Source organism: Gopherus evgoodei, chromosome 9, assembly GCF_007399415.2.
Source record: "Gopherus evgoodei ecotype Sinaloan lineage chromosome 9, rGopEvg1_v1.p, whole genome shotgun sequence".
NCBI lineage: Eukaryota > Metazoa > Chordata > Testudines > Testudinidae > Gopherus > Gopherus evgoodei.
The window spans coordinates 104459705-104479240 of record NC_044330.1 but is presented as its reverse complement, the minus strand read 5'-3'; the positions used below and the strand labels follow the sequence as shown (position 1 = coordinate 104479240).

Genomic DNA, 19536 nt, shown 5'->3' with positions numbered 1-19536 from the left:
TGGCACAACTCCATTAACTTCACTGGATTCATACCATTTAAGTATCCAGTTCCACCTCCTCCCCATTGGAAAATGAGTTTATCCATGGAAGAGCCCAAAGAAGGAGCATTTCTAAAAAGAAGGCAGCTAAGTATCCATCGCTGATCCCTCCACGGAAACAACCAGCAACGGTGCCAAACATGAGGGTGAATTTTTGTGAGGCTCACCATTAGGTTCTGGACGGAGACCACCGATTAGTTCAGACAGACCAGAAAAGGCTACCCAATACCACTGAATTTCACTGTAGCTCCCTAAACCACATTAATGTCACATTAAGCAGAAGTAAATATTAAACAAAATTCCATATGCTCATGAAAACATAAGAATGGCCAGACCAATCATCCATCTAGCCCAGTATCCTCTCTAGGATTTTGAGTGATCCGCCCCCTGTTGTCCAGCCCCAGCTTCTGCAATTGGAGGTTTAGGGTCACCCTCACCAATCAGTGAAGTGTTGCTGAGACTATAACAGGGGGCTGGCCTCAAAAAAAACCTTTCCATGTGAGAAATCCTCTGGGGAAAATACTCTTCCTTCCCTTCCTCTTGAAATCCACTCCACGCCTTGCCCACCTCACCCCTAGCCAGCTGCCCAGGTTTTGGTGGCTCCACACATGACATTTCTCAACTGAGAGAAAATCTGTGATTCTTCTGCTCCCATGGTCCCCTCAGCAGCGGAACAGGCATGGAGGAGGTGTTGGGAGCCAGTCCCTTCTGCAAGCCCCAGAAAGACGTGGTGAGAGACAATGCCTGTGCACAAACACCCTGCATCTCTAGGGATGGCGGGGGGGCAGCTGGAGGCTGCTGCAGTGGTAGTGGAAAGTACCAGGGCTTAGTTGCAGGCTGGGTGGGAAGGACAGGAGTTACCTGGCAGATCTGGGTGTGAGGGGGAATTGCCAAGGGCAGCTAGCTGAGGGGTGGGGGTTATGAGAGAGGAATCTGGGGAGTTGGCAGTCTGGCTGGGCAACTTGGAGGTCACTGAGTGGGGAATGGGCAGAATAGGGGAGGGGATGGGGTAGTGGAAAGGGCCCCTGGTGTCAGTGGGGCCAGTGGTTTTTCCCAGGCCATGGTGGTGCAAATTCTGCCTCCTCCCCGTTCTCAGTGCTACTCATGTGGCCAGGCACCCGCGGGATGAGGGCAGAGGTCAGCCAGAGGGAAGGTAGAGAGGTTACCTGACAGTCTGGAGAGCAAGTACGACAGCTGCCCCAACTGCAGCACAATCCCCAGGTGGTCTCTCAGCAGGGAGGGGAGATAGGGCTGCCCCAGGTACACCCCCACCTGCTGGCAGCCCTGTCTCAGCACCTCACAAAGATAGCACGAGGGTGACCCCGAGGCCTTTGCCTGCTGGGTGATTGGTTGGGTGGGGAGCAGGTTACGCTAGCCGGTCAGTTGTGATGGCTGTTGCTGTGGGAGGGGGACAAGTCTCGGGAAGGCAGCATCACCCCCTAGCGATTGAGGGGTGGGGTTCAGGGAACCCTGCCTGGTGCATGTGGAAGGGGTGGAGGGAGAACTACTTGCAGAATGAGGCTTCACTCAGCATAAAGAATCTAGAATCTCCCATGCTTTCCCTGCACTCTGGATTTTACCTGCTTTCCACCAGGCAAGTTCCTTAGGAACCTTCCAGCCCCAGGCAGACACCTACGGCCAGGTGAAGTGTGAAACCCCAGCCCTTGTGAATGAAGGCAACAGACTGAGCCCTCAGGAATTATGTTGCAAAATGGGATGTCCGTCTCGAATGCCTGGCAATATTAAAGCAACAAGGGCGTATGACAAGAGGAGCTCACCGAAATATTAATGTTTCTTTGCTTGAAAAGACAAGCTCCCTCTCCCCGCTTTTGTTCCTTTCAAGTTTTTCCATGTGGTTTTATCGTTCAGATGAAGTTATCTGGAGAGGATTCAATATAGTACTTAGACATCTGTATTCAGGGCCAAACTACCTTCAGATATACACACACACACACACACAACTCCCATTGACTTCATGAAGGCTGCATATGTATTTCTGGAGTCAGAATTTCACATTTTCCCAATCCTCTCTCCAGGACCCAGGGGCATTCTGCATGTATCTCCTTCACACCATGAACAGGACTAATTAAAAGCACCCCCAGCGATGGGCTCACTTAGCAGTTGTGGCCTAATTGTATACCGATCAGTATTTTCCTGCGCAAATGGTATCAAGCTGATATACCCCCAGTTCCTCTCTCTAGATATGCACGTGAACAAGTTAAAGAGCAGCAGATATCCCAGCAGACAGAAATGCAAGTCTTTTTTATGCTAAACAGCTACACTGTTCTAGATCCCTCATCCTCCAGGGTACTACTAATAAAATGATAAAAATAACGAACAGCCTCTTGGTTCACAGGTTGCTGACACTTCGCAGCATAACAGCTTTGATCTGTGTCTGTCTGGAAACACGAATCCAGGCTCGATTTGCATGACAATTATTCATGTTTAATAATTGAAGGAAATGTTTAATTTTTAATCCATAGTGTTCTTTTCCCATTTGTTACGTCTGTACTGGAGCAGAATGGAAACCGATGAGCATCGGCTCTCGATACCAGCGGGATCACAAGTTACGTCACTTTTCCACAAGATGGCTGCCGTCAGCAGGGCCGGCTCTACTGTTTTCGCCACCCCAAGCAGCGCGCCAAACTGCCGCCGCTGACGGCGGGGGCAGTCCGTGTGCCATTAGGGCGGCATACGCATTTCCGTGGCGGCGGCAATTCGGCAGCAGCTTCTATCTTCAGCCGGAAGACAGAAGCTACGCCACCACGGACAGCTGAACATAGAAGCTGCCGCCGAATTGCCGCCGCCATGGGAACGCGCGTGCCACCCTAATGGCATATGGACTGCCCCTGCCATCCACAGTGGCAATTCGGCATGCTGCTTGGGGCAAAAACACTGGGATTGCCACCCCTTGCAGACTGCCACCCCAAACACCTGCTTGGAATGTTGGTGCCTGGAGCCAGCCCTGGCCATCAGCTAGATCAGCGACCAGCCCTCTGCCAGGAGATGGGCCCACCTGGGGAAGGGGCACTAGCCTATATTACAGAGATCGTTTCTTAGACTGTAAGGGCCTCAGGGCACGGATTGTGTCTTGATCTGTGTACGCACAACACTTAGCATGCTCGGGTCCTCATCTTGATTGGGATCTGTAGACGCGACTATGATATAAATCTTCAATTCTATGCAAAAAGCTACATTATGAGAATGTTAAAGCTGAAAATTCAGGTACCCCAAAGGTTGAGAAATGCCCAAGTTAGGACTGCGTATGCAACTTCAACCCAACCCCACATTAATCCATTGTAATAGTTCTACCCAGCCTCATGGAAGATGTCCGCAGCACAGCCAGGAAGAGAACCTGCTCTGCTTGGTGTCCCTCTCGTTACGCAACCTGTGGCAGGGGCCCTACGGAGCCCATAGCACGTGTATTATAATGTTTCTGCACAAGGAGGACAAGTTAAGCTTGTGCCAGCAGAAACCCCTGAAAACAAGAGTTTCTTTAAATAGGGCACGGCAATGAAGAAACTTTTCTTCTTTATTCTCAAGAGCACGGCGAACAGCTTCTGCCTTGACACAAACTACAAGTACCTTTTGGGCCAATGTGTTTGAGCGCCTTGTATAACCTGTAGCAGGTTCTTCATGCTGTCTCACCCCGTTCACTTTTAACCTCTTCTCAGTTGGTTGCCTCAGAAACTTCATCCTTTTTCCGTTTTCCCATACCTCTGTGCCTTGCAAGCTAGCATCAGAGCTAGGGGAATCTTCACTGATTAGAAAATATTCCAAACTCCTATGCAAACGGCCTACAGCTAGGGATGCTTCAGAGAGGACTCAGGGGCAGTGGTGTAACAGAAGAGCAAGCACTCAGAGTCCCGTTGCTTTAAGGGTCAAAAGACTTACTTAATGTTTTTCAGAACAACTGGCAAAGAGTCTCTGTTTTTTGTTTCTTGGAACCTTTGTCTTCACCCCTTTGAGAATGTAATAGGGAAGCAGAGGACACATGTCAGTGCCTTGATTGGCATCCTGCTGCCACGGTAGGAAATTTTAAAAGTTACCCAGTGAAGGCTCACAGATCCAAATTATCCTTCCCCAGCTCCTCACTAAAAAAAACACCACCACATTTTTGGTTTTAAAATATTCCTCCAAAGCCACAGATAGTTTTAAAACTGATGCCAGCAAGTGACCCACAGTCAAATTCCAAGTACTTCAAAGAGGAGAAAACTTTTGAGCTTCAATCCCCTGCAAGTTCACAAGAATGGATCGGTAGGGAGAGTGGAAGGGAGATGTAATGCTGCAGATCCCCGGACTTCTCATTCCCAGCAAATTCAGTGGCCTGGGTTTGCTGATGGTAAAAGTAGTCCTGCCTAGGACATGGGGTGGTTGAAACTCTTGCAACTTTAGTTGGAGGAAGGTAGCTTTAGAAAGTTAAATAAAACTGCTTGAAAGACATTTTCTAAGAGGCCAACTCAGGGTGACTTGCAGGTCTAGCTACAGCACAATGTTCTGTAAACAGAACAGTGACAAAAATCCCTGACATCTGACAGCAGTGACACAAATTCTGTGTTTGGAGATGCACTCAGAACTTCCAATGGACGTGGGTATCAAAGGACAAACTATGGCCCACCAACTCTTTAAGGGGGAAGTTCTATTTCAGGTATCACCATAAATTCCGAAAGGCACAGACAATACACCTTGATCATGCTGTGCAATTTTTAATCGCCTTTTAAGCTATTTCTCTTACAAGAAATAACTGTATCAAACACCAGGCATTAAATATGGCCATGGATCCATCTTTCTGGTGTCAGCGGATCACAGTTATAACCTAATGACCAGACCATAGGCTACGATTGAGGAACGTAACCCTATTCAGGGCAGTAGTTATGTATATGCTTAATGTAAAAGTATCCAAAAGTGCTTTAAAAATAGATATGCAAATTTTACACTGAGGTCACTTTCATCCAGCACTTCATCCAGCTCTGGGGTCAAACATGGGCGTTGTTTAACAATGAAGTGAAGAACACTGCTGTACCCAATTGGAATATGGAGGGAATTCAGACAGAATGTTAGCAGCTGTGTTATCAGCTGAGGACCAAGCCCTCAGCATCACATTTGATGCACTTATGCTGTATGATCCTTTGACTATGGTAATACTAATATAAAGGGCAATTTATTATGGATGGCAGAGTACATGCTTATAAAAATGGCTGACCCCTTACTCTAGAGTGCAGGGAGCTGGCACTGAATGGATATACTAGTTATGCAATCACACTTCCATCCAGCAATTTTAGGAGAGTTACGACAAGGTTCAGGTAGACTGTGAGGCATGACGCCAAAGTCTGAATGACTTCAGCTACTTAAGTGCAATAACTCCCCAGATCTGCAGTGCACTGAGTGTCCTATTGCCATTACGAAATGGAAATGATAAAAAAGAAAATAAGTAAAAAAGGTCATAACAGTCCATTGAGTGGGGAGTATTGACATAAGCATGAAATCACTCTGCTCTCAGCTCAGCTCATAAAAATATGTTGCTTAATTGAAAAGCCAGCTTTTCTGAAAAGGGTAGGTGCTCCCTTGAGCTGCAGCTACTGAAAACGGCTGCGGCAGGAGGTAGAATGGCTCAGGATTAAACTGGCAGGATCTTGACAGCTTCTACAGGCTGCAGGCTCAAGCAGAGTTCAGAAGCACACACAGGCTGAAATCTTGTTGAGGATATAGGGCATGGGATGGAGGAAGAGAGACAGGAGAAACTGGCCTTCCCTAGTCAAGGGTTTGGAAGTAGAGTAGGTCCCAAAATGGGATTCACCAAGAAAGGCTCAGAAGCAAAAGACAGGACCTGTCAATCTTTCTACAGCTGACTGAGAACAGTATGGCTGCTGGGAATGCTGAAGAGTTGCCAAGGAATGATGATACATTTGTTAAAATCAGAGAGACAATAAATCGCATCCAGAATTATACTGTTCCCAATTTTCAATATCCTCACCTCAGATCATTATTTCCGCCACTTTATAGTCTCAGCACAGAATCCATTGAAGTTTCCCTGTATAAACCTTAAACCTGCACAAGAAAGCATTAAGGTGACACAGCTAATTGCGCAAAAGTCAAGAAATGCCAAAGTTAAAGGTGCACTTGTAACTTTAATCCTGCCGCTTGTGCAGATTTATTACAATGCTCTTGATTATATGGTCCAAGATAATGTCTCCACTACCTTAGATTCACATGTACAGCACTTCCTACCCGGTATATACCAAACAGAATCCACTGAAGCTGTTTATTTACAAGGTGCACAGACAATGAGGAAACAACTCTAGCAGACCCTGCTGCACGAGCAATCCACCAAACATGGTGCATCTTGCAAATCTGCAGAAAAAAATTGCATGCAAGTGTGCAATCATGCAGAGATGGAGACTATTCTAGTGTATGAACACAAAGGGACAGAGTGAAGGCTGCATGTGCAACCTCCAAGTGGCACTGAGACCACTTAGAGAGGGATTAATGAGTTTGCTCTGCAGCCTTAGCTCATGCAGTTAGCACCAAGGGTCTGTCAGTGTCACTCACACAACTGTAACTATAGCTCTCACTATTATGCCTGCTGCGCAAACACAACTAAACCCTTAGGCTGTCAGATTCCATCAGCCTTTTAAGTAAAGCGACTCCAAATCAGCTAGATCTCTGTCCATGGTTTTCACATGGTTAACTTGCTTTGCACCCTGTTTAGTCAGAATGCTTTTCAGAAATGTATTAACCCCTGGTAAAAGACCAATCCTGCAGTCCTTATTTAGACCAAATTTTCTCTGAAGTCACTCCTCGAGACCTGGTCCTCTGAACACACAGATAAGTAACTTTACTGACATAAGTAAAGTTACTTACGTGTATAAACATTTCAATAAATGGGGCATTCATGAGCAGCTTTCGGTTAGGCATTGCAAGAACAAACAGATTTTGTGTTTTTCTTTACAAGTGTATTTACTTTCCTGGCTCTGATGCATAAAATGTTACTAAACACAAAACAGATTTTGGATGCCTTATCGGTGACATTGCCCCCACACAACAACGTATCATGAATATATATCGCATGTTAACAACAGGAAACATTTCCCAGCGTATGACATTTTTTCATTTAGCTTTGGTTATAATGTGCAATTTAACTTCTAAGGAATTATTTTTGCTTCACAACAGCATTTTTGCCTCTGACTTCTATCCTCTTTTTGAAGCATGAAAATAAATACAATAAATACATACATAAATACAGGCCAAAGGATGGCTAATTTACACACACTGGTTCGAGAGTACCCAGCAGCCTCACTAGAATTAGGGCATCCTCCTTCCACGGGTTTCTGTCTTGGCTGTTTCAGACTGCATCAGAAACTCAAGCTGGGATTTTCCAAGGAGACTATAAGAGTTAGAAGCCAAACTCTTTTGCCTTTTTGAAAAACCTGGCCCCAGTGAATAAGTAATAAAACCAGTGGCAAATTTTAACATTTTTAGGACCTTTCTGCTTTACCTTACGCACCCTCATTAGTAGCTTTCACTGCTGATCCCCACTCTGTCACCTCGACATGTACGTTTACACTCATTTTGATCACCCAGGGAATGCCAAATCAATTCACATTTCTCTACCCTGTCACTGACGCTGCAGTTTCCGTCATCACAGAACCAGGCCCTGGGAATTTCTTAGCCCATGGAAGAGACCATTCATGACAACTAGAGATTTTGCTTCAGGGTTAGAAAGTTGGAGAAAAATTCACCAGTGAAATTAATTTACTCCTAACACAGCACTTAGACCCCGGCCCCGTGCTTTCCGCAGCCATGTTTCTGAAACCTTTCAAGGCCACATATACTTTTTCTAGTGAATTTTCAGTTGAAGCAAAATTTATTCACCAGGGGAAACTTGACTATTCATCATGAAAATGCCCAAACGTTATGCTTTCTGTCAATTTGCCAAAAAATATAACTTCTGGACTGGGAATATTTTTGCACTGTTCTAGTCTAGAGCATGTAACCAAAGCAAAAATCATCTGGGACGAGTGACAAAGCAGGAAATACTTCTTCAATATATCTGATGAACTAGACAACTTCAGACTTATTGCTCAGGATTGTATTACAGAAGCACACGGACAAAATCCTACTGAGAGAGCAACAATGGTTGGCAAGAAAAGCCAGGCTGTTAGAGGAACAATTTGTATGATCCAGTGCTAGTCATTTTTCAAACTGCTCAAAATATTTTGTTACAAACTTGGAAAAGGTTTGCAATATATTGAGCAGAAAGGAAATAAAGCCCAAGAATGTTTCCCTTGGCAGTAATAAAAGAAAATTCAACAGACTTGTTCCATTCTGATTTACACTCTACTGCAAGTTTTTAAAAAGGACACCAACCAGATAGACAAGGCTAAAGTTATGCCTCTCACACGTGGCATAAGTCACCAGATGGTACTATTGCATATCGTCATTTCAATTTAGTTTCTCTTAATGCACTGGGTGATAGATCTTAGAAAAATGCTTTTTGTCAGCTGTGGTGCAGTTCTTTTTCCATTACTGACAATCCCAAAGATTTTTTTTTTTTTGAGTCAGGTCCCAAAAAATCATGAGATTGGCTAACAATCATGAGAAATTAAAAAGCAACAACTTTTGGGTTGTTTGATTTGCTTTCTGGTGTCTGAGCAGATACATGATTGTAGTGCTTTTCTCTACAGTTCTCAAGATAATTCTGATGGATGGATAGTAGTAGAGTGGTTGCCATTAAAAAGTTAATCCAGCTACCGTACAGCAATACTGCCTGCGTTTCCCTATGGCTAGAAGCGGGAACCGGTTGTGTAGTAACTGCGGTAAATACAGACTTTTTTCAGTGGCAACTGCTATATATTAAAATGTACAAGAATCCCGTTTCTTGTTCTCAGAATAGCCTCACAGTGAACAAAGGATCGACCTGGTGCCCACTTGCTATGACAGAAGAACGCACTATTTGCATGCATGTTAATTCCCATGATTAAAGACAGATGCTCCCAGTCAGGATTCCCTTTTCTCACATGTGTCATCACACAGGTTGTAATTATCTGGTTTCACATGTATGGCAAAAACAGTTTTTAAATCACTGTTGAATTCCTTGGATCAGTTTTATTTCATTAATGGACACAAATACAGAAAGTTTAAAAAGATACATTCTTGTGGCATAAAACTTTAGGTAGCTTTTCTCTGGTCTAATTAACATCCAGTGTTACAATGAACAGAAAAAGTCCTAATTAATTTTTACAGTTTTCTGTAGGAGGAAATTTCTTGTCATAATTTAGCACATTAACATGGAAGGAAACAAACGGAGTCATGTCGCCAGTCAGTTCTTAAAAGGCTGAAAAACAAGTTAGCAAAACTGAAAACCTAATTAAAACTAGTTAAGAGCTCCAGCAGCTTTCACTGCTCTGTTAAAAAACTAAGGCCTCAGTTTAGCAAATATATAAACTTTAGACTCCGACTTTAAGGTGATTATCTAGTCTGACGTCCTGCACATCGCAGGCCACAGAACCTCACTCACCCACCCCTGTAACAGAGCCCTAGCCTCTGAGTTACTGACGCCCTCAAATCACGGTTTAAAGATTTCAAGTTACAGAGAATCCACCATTTATACTAGTTTAAACCGCAAGTGATCCATGCCCTATGCTGCAGAGGGGGGCGAAAAAATCCCAGAGTCTCTGGCCATCTGATCTGGGGGAAAATTCCTTCCTGACCCCAAATTTGGTGATCAGTTAGAGACTGAGCACATGGGCAAGACCCACCAGCAATGCACTTGGGAAAGAATTCTCTGTAGTAACTCAGAGCCCACCCCATCTAGCCTTCCATCACCAGGTGACTGGGATATTTGCTGCTAGCAGTCGCAGATCGGCTTCATGCCATTGTAGGCAGTCGCATCCTACCATCCCCTCCATAAACTTATCAAGCTCAATTTTAAAGCCAGTTAGGTTTTTTGCTCCCATTGCTCCCCTTGGAAGGCTGCTCCAGAACTTCACTCCTCTGATGGTTACAAACCTTTGGCTAATCTCAAGCCTAAACTTATTGATGGCCAGTTTATATCCATTTGTTCTTGTGTTAACATTGGTGCTTAATTTAAATAACTCCTGTCCCTCCCTGGTATTTAACCCTCTATTGTATGCTCTGAGAGCAATCAGATCTCCCTTAAGGTTTCATTAAACAAACCAAGCTCTTTGAGCCTCCTCTCATAAGGCAGGTTTTCCATTTCTCTGATCATCCTAGTAGCCCTTCTCTGTACCTGTTCCAGTTTGAATTCATCTTTCTTCAACATGGGAGACCAGAACTGCACACAGTATTCTAGATGAGGTCTCACCAGTGCCTTGTACAATGGTATCAAGTATCAGGAGGTAGCCATGTTAGTCTGTATCTACGAAAACAACAAGGAGTCTGGTGGCACCTTAAAAATTAACAGATTTATTTGGGCATAAGCTTTCATGTGTAAAAAACCTCACTTCTTGCATCTGAAGAAGTGGATTTTTTACCCATGAAAGCTTATGCCCAAATAAATCTGTCAGTCTTTAAGGTGCCACCAGACTTCTTCTTGTTTTTTCATAATGGTCCTAACACTTCCCTGTCTCTACAGAAAATATACAGCTTTAATCACATTAGTAGGTCTAGCCCCATTTACTTCAATGGCACTAATCCAGCCCTAAAGTTACACATGTGCTTAGGCACCTTGCCGAATCAGGGCTGAACTGAAAGCTTGCAAGACCGAAACCTACTCCAACATACGCAAAAATGTGTATTGGGAATTCATGGTTGCTCTTGTTCCTTCAGATCTAAAAGCTGTAATCCCTGCATTTTCTGAGCATAATATGGTGTAATCCAAAACAAGATCTAATCTCTACCAGTGTTTTAAAAGCAGCACTGGATAATTCTAAGAATTTTAGTTTGTGACAGATCACTCCATCCACTATTAATCCTGAAATGCTGCTTCACTTAGTGTTTACAATTTGTATGCAGTTTTCTGCTGCCTTGCTGATGTTTATAAGAGTCTTCTCTGCAGGGTAGAATGGGCAGATGGGCACCAGACGTGCCCTGACTCATTCCTTCTCCCCACTCCTCCTGTATGTGGCCTCTTCAGCAGTTGTACACAGGAAAGATACTTATTAAACTTCTCCCTGACCAGAGACGTGGGCTGTGAAGAACACCTGCCCTCCCCAGACTCCCACTTGGTCCATGCAGGAATCTGGAAAGGGAGGAATGGGGCTCCCCCTGGAATTGTTCCTTCACCAGTTACAGTCGTTCCCTGGCCCCATGCAAGAGCCCACAGAGCTGAGAAGCTCCCCACCTGCTCCCCCACCTTCCCCAGTTCCCAATAATCCCCAGACCATTGCAAGGGAATAGCAAAGAAGGAGTTCCTACAGCTGCTCCCAAGCTCACCCCATAACTCCTGTTGCATCCCAGCTCAACACAGGGGCTCTGGCAAAGGGACACATTTTCTAGCAAGCTGCCGAACTCATGTATCCGGGTATTTGTGCACTTCTTTGAGAAGGCATGTTACAGGGAGGAACAGGAATAGGTATAAAAGATAGAGCTTATGGTGGAAACGTACTGAAGGGGATAAAGAGGACAGAGAAGATGGAGGCCAAGAGGTATGAGAGAGGGGTATCAGCAGAGATGGAAGACGACAAGCCTGTGAAGCCAGAGCAAAGCCTATACTCACCAAGGTGAAAGTCACCACGTATAGAGGTACTGCACAAGGCCTACACACCTGTGTGGCTGGCGAGGCTTAGGACAGGAAAGACACGCCTGAAGGGGTCTCCTACAGGGCTCCCTTCTCGCCCAAGCCATGGCTCCCTGCCTATCCTGCTATCTTCAGTCTCCCGCTGCCAGAGTATTTCACTGATACATGTAGCTACCCGCCACAGCATGGACGCAGCCTGCTTTTCACTGTGGTGTATAGCTACACACACCCTACACGCCATCGACACTGGCGCATTGTGCAGACGTAGCTATTGGGTTCCAAGTAGCTGAAACAGAAGGCAGGGTGAGTACAATATGTTGGTTGTTCTTGCTTCACTTTTGCAAAAGTGTGGCCAGTCCCTCCCTGACGTCCCTCCTAGTGACACCCAGACACTACCAGGCTGGTCTACAACCATGAACCTCCAAGAGCCCTCAGCCTAAGTTCTGTCTGCTCCCCATGCCGGTGCACGAGGTAGGGAGAAGGGCTCTCTGTATCTTCTCCTCACTAGCTCATCGGCACTGGAGCAGCCATGCTCTGGTTCAACATCTTTTCACTAAGAGCTACGCAAAAAGTTTTAAAGCAAGTAAGTGCCTCTTACAGCTGCAGCCAACTTTTGCTCTGATCATTATTATTCTCCTGTCAGAAATGTTCTTCCCCTAATTATTCTGCCCAACTGCACGGCAGGCTCAGAATCCATTTATTTTTAATTGTTCAGTTCGTACGGTGCCCCACATTTTGAAATACAGTCCCTGAAATTTCTAATAAAAAGACTGTGTGTTAACATCTCATTAGGCCCACTCCGAACACTGAAAATGTGTTTCCATTATAGTCCAGGCAACCGACTGACTGCTAGGCAATTAACCCCACTGTAGTTCATCCATTTATTATTGATATCCCACGCACAGAAACTTTGTTACATTGAGTTAAGGTCACTAAACTTCTCCAGCCCATAACACAAGTTAGTAAGAGCCAGGAAGTAAGCAGCTGAGGGCTTGTCTACATCAGAAAGTTGCAGCGCTGGTGAGGGAGTTACAGCGCTGCAACTTTGAAGGTGTACACATCTGCAGGGCACCACCAGCGCTGCAACTCCCTGTTTGCAGCGCTGGCCGTACTCCCGTTTTGTCTCGGGTGTAGAGGATCCAGCGCTGGTGATCCAGCGCTGGTAATCCAATGTAGACAGTTACCAGCGCTTTTCTTGACCTCCGTGGAAGGAGGAAGCCTCTGGTAATCAAGCTGGTTTCCTTTCCCGGTTTGCTCTCTCGGTCCCGGAGCCAGCCAGCAAACAGCAGGGAAGGAGACCTGCTTGCTCGGGGTTCCGGGACCGAGAGAGCAAACCGGGAACGCCGCGGTTTGCTCTCTCGGTCCTGGAGCCACCCAGCAAACCGCAGGGAAGGAGACCTGCTTGCTCGGGGTTCCGGGACCGAGAGAGCAAACCGGGAAAGGAAACCAGCTTCGCCGCGGTTTGCTCTCTCGGTACCGGAACCCCGAGCAAGCAGGTCTACTTCCCAGCGGTTTGGTGGCTGGCTCCGGGACCGAGAGAGCAAACCGCGGCGTTCCCGGTTTGCTCTCTCGGTCCCGGAACCCCGAGCAAGCAGGTCTCCTTCCCTGCGGTTTGCTGGCTGGCTCCGGGACCGAGAGAGCAAACCGCGGCGTTCCCGGTTTGCTCTCTCGGTCCCGGAACCCCGAGCAAGCAGGTCTCCTTCCCTGCGGTTTGCTGGCTGGCTCCGGGACCGAGAGAGCAAACCGCGGCGTTCCCGGTTTGCTCTCTCGGTCCCGGAACCCCGAGCAAGCAGGTCTCCTTCCCTGCGGTTTGCTGGCTGGCTCCGGGACCGAGAGAGCAAACCGCGGCGTTCCCGGTTTGCTCTCTCGGTCCCGGAACCCCGAGCAAGCAGGTCTCCTTCCCTGCGGTTTGCTGGCTGGCTCCGGGACCGAGAGAGCAAACCGCGGGGAAGCTGGTTTCCTTTCCCGGTTTGCTCTCTCCTCCCGGAACCCCCCTTGAAGCCGCCCAACAGCGCTGCAGTGTGGCCACATCTAACACCACTTGCAGCGCTGGTTGCTGTAAGTGTGGCCACTCTGCAGCGCTGGCCCTATACAGCTGTACTAATACAGCTGTAACAACCAGCGCTGCAAAATTTTAGATGTAGACATGGCCTGAGTCAGCTTCCTAACATTCCCATCTCAAACTCTGCAAACTCCCCTTCCACCAACGACAGCCTATGTGTCTCTGACCTCACCTGGAGCAGCCAGTGGGGAACCTTAGCTTCAGCCATGTTTATTGCTATGGGCCACATTCTGCGCTGGTATAAATCAGTGTACTTCCACCCCTGGAGACAGGGAGTCTTATTATTCCTGTTTTACGGGTGGCGAACAAACACAGAACATGGTGAAGTAGCTTCCTCAAGGTCAGATAGGAAGCCAGTAGGAATGCTGGGAACTGACCCAGATCTCCTCAGCCCCAGTCCACTGTTTTAACCACAAGAGCATCCCACCATCAACACTCACATAATTTCCAAGGCATCCAAATTTCACTCTCAACACACTACGGTTAAACCAGAGCAGGTACACTGATTTCACTCTGGATTCACCTCAGTACAACCGGGAGCAGATTTTGGCCCAGTGGATGCTGGACGGTACAGGAGCCGCCAAGGGCAGCTTCTGGCCTTTGGTTGTTGGTTAAGTAAAATCAGTATCAGCTACGTCAACACCGCCACTGAGATCAGCCAGCCGCCGGTTTTCAGCTGCGTTCATCTCCTCGAAAGGACGCTGCCTGGGCAGAAGCTGCGTCACTGTGGCTGAGTGCTCTCACAGAGCCGAGCTTTCAGGAGTTATCAGAGGTTATTTTAGTCAACACAAGCACTTAAGGGAAAGGATTTAACTCTTTCTATGAACCAACTGTCACATGCACAGAGAAGCTGGCTGCTGAGATCACAGAGAGGGGGGAATAAAATCTCCTCCCTGGAGAACACGACTTAGGCTCAGCACATATTATCTGCAGACACTCTAAATAAAGCCAAATGCCAGGAAAGTAAACAGGGCGCTATCAATAATAACAGCAGCAACCCGCCTTTCTCCGAGCCTTTCCGTGCGGGGATCTCAGAGCACTTCGCAAACATTAATTAGGCCTCAGCTTGTCTTGTCTGTATTTGCCTTATACAAGGGAACCTATGGTGCACCAGCTGGATCTGCGGCTTTACACCTAAATCCTGGGCACATGTTTAACACTAGAGGGCCTGATTCTGCAATCCTGACTCAAGCGTGCAGTCTCACTACAGTTAATGGGACTATTCCCATGAGTAAGGGTTGCATGGCTGGGCCTCTCCCGTTACGTTCTCTTTTACAGGTGATTACACTGCTTCTTCTTATGCCTGGGACTGTGAAGGTTTGAGGAAGCTGACAGGACACCAGCAAATTCCTGTTCCAGCCCTCCCACTAACTAGGAAAGCAATAACGCTCTTGCTGGCACACTGTGACGTGTTTTGTCACAGTGGTGGTCGGACACAGACTGCCCACTGGTGGGAAGGGGCATTTCCTCCTAGGATCCTGAGACATAGCAGCCCCAGCCTCCTCTCATCCTTACATCCACTGTCTCTTCACGTGGCCTACGAGAGGGGCACCAAGCACGAGGAACGTATGCTAGGCTTATCTCATTTTTCAGTTTCTTACTATTTTGGAGACACACCACTTAGAGACCAGTTTTCAGCAGTGCTGCACCCTAGCAGCTCCCACGGACATCAGCTGGAACTGTGGGTGCTCTCAGCAATTCCACAACCAGAATAGCTTATGCACACGATGAAGGGGGAAACAGCTGGAGAAGGACACATTTCAGTTTTAAGCTTCTGAAAGACTAGAAAGTGATTTTAAAATTGTTAACAAAAGTCTTGATAGTAACAGGCTTTACAATACTGGCACAGCCCCATGGTCTGCCTCGTCTAGCATCCTGTCTGTGCCAGCAGCTAGCTCCAGATGTTTTCGTTTAGAGTAAGGTACAAGCAAACCTTCGAGGTCAGTTATGGAATAACCTGCCCATGAGAGAATTTTCTTCCTGGCCTCATCAGTAAAAGCTAGATTTGTGCCGTAACATCGGAGGGTTTATATCCTATCTAATATATATGTTCTCAATTTCCATCCAACATCTAATCCTCTTTCGACTCCTGTGAGCATAATTTTTGGCAGTGAATTCTTGTGACACACCGTACCTCAAAATAACACTCTGTATCCACACATTCACCACTGTTCTAGGATGATATGTTTTGTACAATGCATGCCTTGTGAGGTATCATTTGAAAAGTCATGATCTGTTGAGCATTGCTGTCCTGTTGCATTGTATGTATTACCGTTGTATGTGAAGTTATGAAGTTTTGCTGTGTGTGGTGCTGAAAAATGGGGTGAGTTTGGAAAACACCCACAGCTAGCCTGTCCTTGGCAACAAAGAAGCAACTGAGACCCACAAGACAAATTTACATCAGGACTAGCCAGCCATGTGTTGATGGCCCATTAAGGACAATCTACTCTCCGAGTGGGCCCCTCCCAAAGACTCCTCCATGAGCACCTAAGCAGTGGAGGCCCAGTGACTCAGCAGGGTACACACAACATGTGACTCTGACTTCATGTTTGAGACAATATCTTTCCATGCACATGGATTGGAGGAATCAATTGAAGATGGTGCCATCAACCCAGGGCCTCTCTCCTCCCCAGCTCAACACCTAAAAGTAAGAATAGTGGGAAAACAAAGGGATGCCTCCTTGAAGTGGGGAGAAGGGATGGTGCTAACTAGGCATTCAAGTTAGTATGAACTGTGAAATGAATTCTGCCTGCAAGATCCAGCAGGGTGAGAAAAACTGCTTGATTCAAATTTTGCTTAGTCTGATAAAGTTTCAGATTTAGACTGCGTCTTTGTGTTTTATTTCTTATGCAACCAACTCTGACTTCTATGCCTAGCACTTATAATCACTTCAAATCCATCTTTCTGTAGTTAAAGATAAAACATTAAAATAAGGTTAACAGTTAGTCTAAAGTGGGGAATCTGCTCAGATTACAGAGCTAGGGCATGTCCACTACCCTATGAAGGAGTGGCAAACTAATTAATGAATTTACACTGATCAAGAAGGTTTTGAGCAGTGCAAGGCTGGGGCTGGGGGGATTTGCTGGTGTCTGCCTGTGTATAGTTCCTGAGTGGCTGTGAAAGCCTGCATACACTTTGGGTGCGTGAGCGTGAAGCCTGAAGGGGCTCATGGTCACTAGCAGAGCAGTGTCAGAGGTACCCTGGTCCAGAGTGTTCCCACAGTCCAGCTTGTATCCCGGAGGGTGTCACAATTCCACAGATTAATTACACATGGAGTAGTTAAAAAAAAACAACCTCGTTTTGAATGTGTCACTTTTTAATGTCATTGAGTGTCCCCTTATTCTTTTATTACGAGACCTGTTAAAAAAGGAGGCACCTAAGTGACTTCTCTAGAGCATTCACTAACATTTAGGTGCTTTCCCCAGGCCCCATCTCTAAACGAAGTTGGCCCAATCTTTTCTCTCTCCTCTTGTACAGCAGTCTCTCCATGGCGCTAATTATTCTTGTAGGCTCCTTTTTTTTTTTTAATTCACTCTCTCTCTTGAGACAAAGCGACAACCCATATTCCAGATGAGGGCAGAGTATTGATGATTTCTTGCTTGGAAAAAGGGGATGTATTTGATATCCCCTTCTCAGATGTTCCTGAGTAAAACTTTTAATATTCTAACACCACAACAGTTACAGTCAAAAGCTTTCTGATGAAAGGCTCCAATACCAAACATATTTTCTGTGGTTTTATTCCTCAATATTTGGCCATTTTGAATGACTGTGGGTTCCGACATGCATCCGACAAAGTGGGTATTCACCCACGAAAGCTCATGCTCCAAAACGTCTATTAGTCTATAAGGTGCCACAGGACTCTTTGCTGCTCTGTGGGTTATGTGTCTCTTGTGGAACCTGTTCTTTCTAATGACAAACAATATTCTGCTCTGTATCTGACAGATGGGGGGATGCTTAAGAGAGTGTTGAAAATGTAATAAATGGTAAGTTAAAAATGCAAGGAGTCAGTGCTGGAGTAAATGGCAAAAGAACACAAGTCTCTTGAAAAAAATCACGGGGACAGGGGTGAATGATTGCACCAAAAAGAGAGGTGTCCAGGACCCAGTGTTACCCCGGGGTGCCTGAGATACTACAAGGGAAATGACACACACATACCAGGAGAGATGGAGGCATGCGTAGCTCTCCTGCAGCTACCAGGGAGCTCTACGTTACACGCATGGTGAATTAACAGTGAGACGTTAGTTACCACTCTCAGGTAGAGTGGCCAACTTTCTAATCACACAAAACCGAACACCCCTGCCCCGAGCTCCACCGCCCACTCACTCCGTCTCCCTCCCTCTGGAATGGGGCCAGAAATGAGGGGTTCAGGGTGTAGGAGGGGGCTCAGGGCTGGGAGAGGGGATTGGGTGTGGAGGGGGGTGAGGATTCCAGCTAGGGGTGCAGGCTCTGAGGTGGGGCCAGGGATGAGGGGTTCAGGGTGTAGGAGGGGGCTCAGGGCTGGGAGAGGGGATTGGGTGTGGGGGGATGAGGATTCCGGCTGGGGGTGCAGGCTCTGAGATGGGGCCAGGGATGAGGGGTTCAGGGTGTAGGAGGGGGCTCAGGGCTGGGAGAGGGGATTGGGTGTGGAGGGGGGTGAGGATTCCGGCTGGGGGTGCAGGCTCTGAGATGGGGCCAGGGATGAGGGGCTCAGGGTGTAGGAGGGGGCTCAGGGCTGGGAGAGGGGATTGGGTGTGGAGGGGGGTGAGGATTCCAGCTAGGGGTGCAGGCTCTGAGGTGGGGCTGGGGATGAGGGGTTCAGGGTGTAGGAGGGGGCTCTGGGCTAGAAGAGGGGATTGGGTGTGGGGGGATGAGGATTCTGGCTGGGGGTGCAGGCTCTGAGGTGGGGCCAAGGATGAGGGGTTCAGGGTGTAGGAGGGGGCTCCACTGAGGCTAAGGGGTTTGGAATGTGGGAGAGGGTTTGGGCTCCAGGAAGAAGTTTGGGTGTGGGAGTGGGCTCAGGGCTGGGGCAGGGGTGCGAGCTTGAGGGAGTTTGGGTATGGGAGGGGACTCAGACAGTTGGGTTATGCGGGGGGTGGGTGGCATGTGCAGTTCCCAGCCAATGGGAGCTGTGGAGCTGGTGCTCAGGTGGGGGCACCATGCAGAGCCCTTCCCCCCCGGCCATCCCTGTGCCTTGGACCCAGAGGGACATGTTGCTGCTTCTCGGCAGCCACACGGAGCCAGGCAGGGAGCCTGCCAGCCCTGCGCCAACTGGACTTTTAACAGCCTGGTCAGTGGCACTAACAGGAGCCGCCAGGGTCCCTTTCCAAGCAAGCGTTCTGGTTGAAAATCGGACACCTGGCAACCCTACGCTCAGGCACTGTGTAACACGCCACTTGCAGAATGTAACCACAAGCCAGAGTGGCCAGCAAACTGCTTAAATAAGGAAGGAAGGAGGCAAGAGCTGCTGCTCCCCAGAGAACAAGGGATGAAATCTTGGCCCCGCTGAAGTCAATGGCAAAACTTCACAATAGCCAGGACTCCACCTGGGAAGCGAGCTGAGAGAGCAGCTAAGCCAACATGAAGGGAACCTACAAATTCATGCGCATATTCAACATTGTGTCCAGTAGAGGACAGTGGCGTACATACACAGTCTGGGATGGGTCTGCAGGGGAAATGCACAGAATATGATACACCTCCCCCACAATGGTGTAAAGACAGATTTATCCCTGAGGCCCTCAGGGTGACTCTCACTTCCTGT

General features: G+C 47.3%; 1 protein-coding gene across 1 annotated transcript in view; it reads right to left on the bottom strand.

The window, feature by feature from the left end:
* GPC3 (glypican 3) overlaps window positions 1-19536 on the bottom strand; it is a 275530-nt gene that overhangs the window by 143776 nt on the left and 112218 nt on the right. The gene's annotated exons all lie outside the window — the stretch shown is intronic.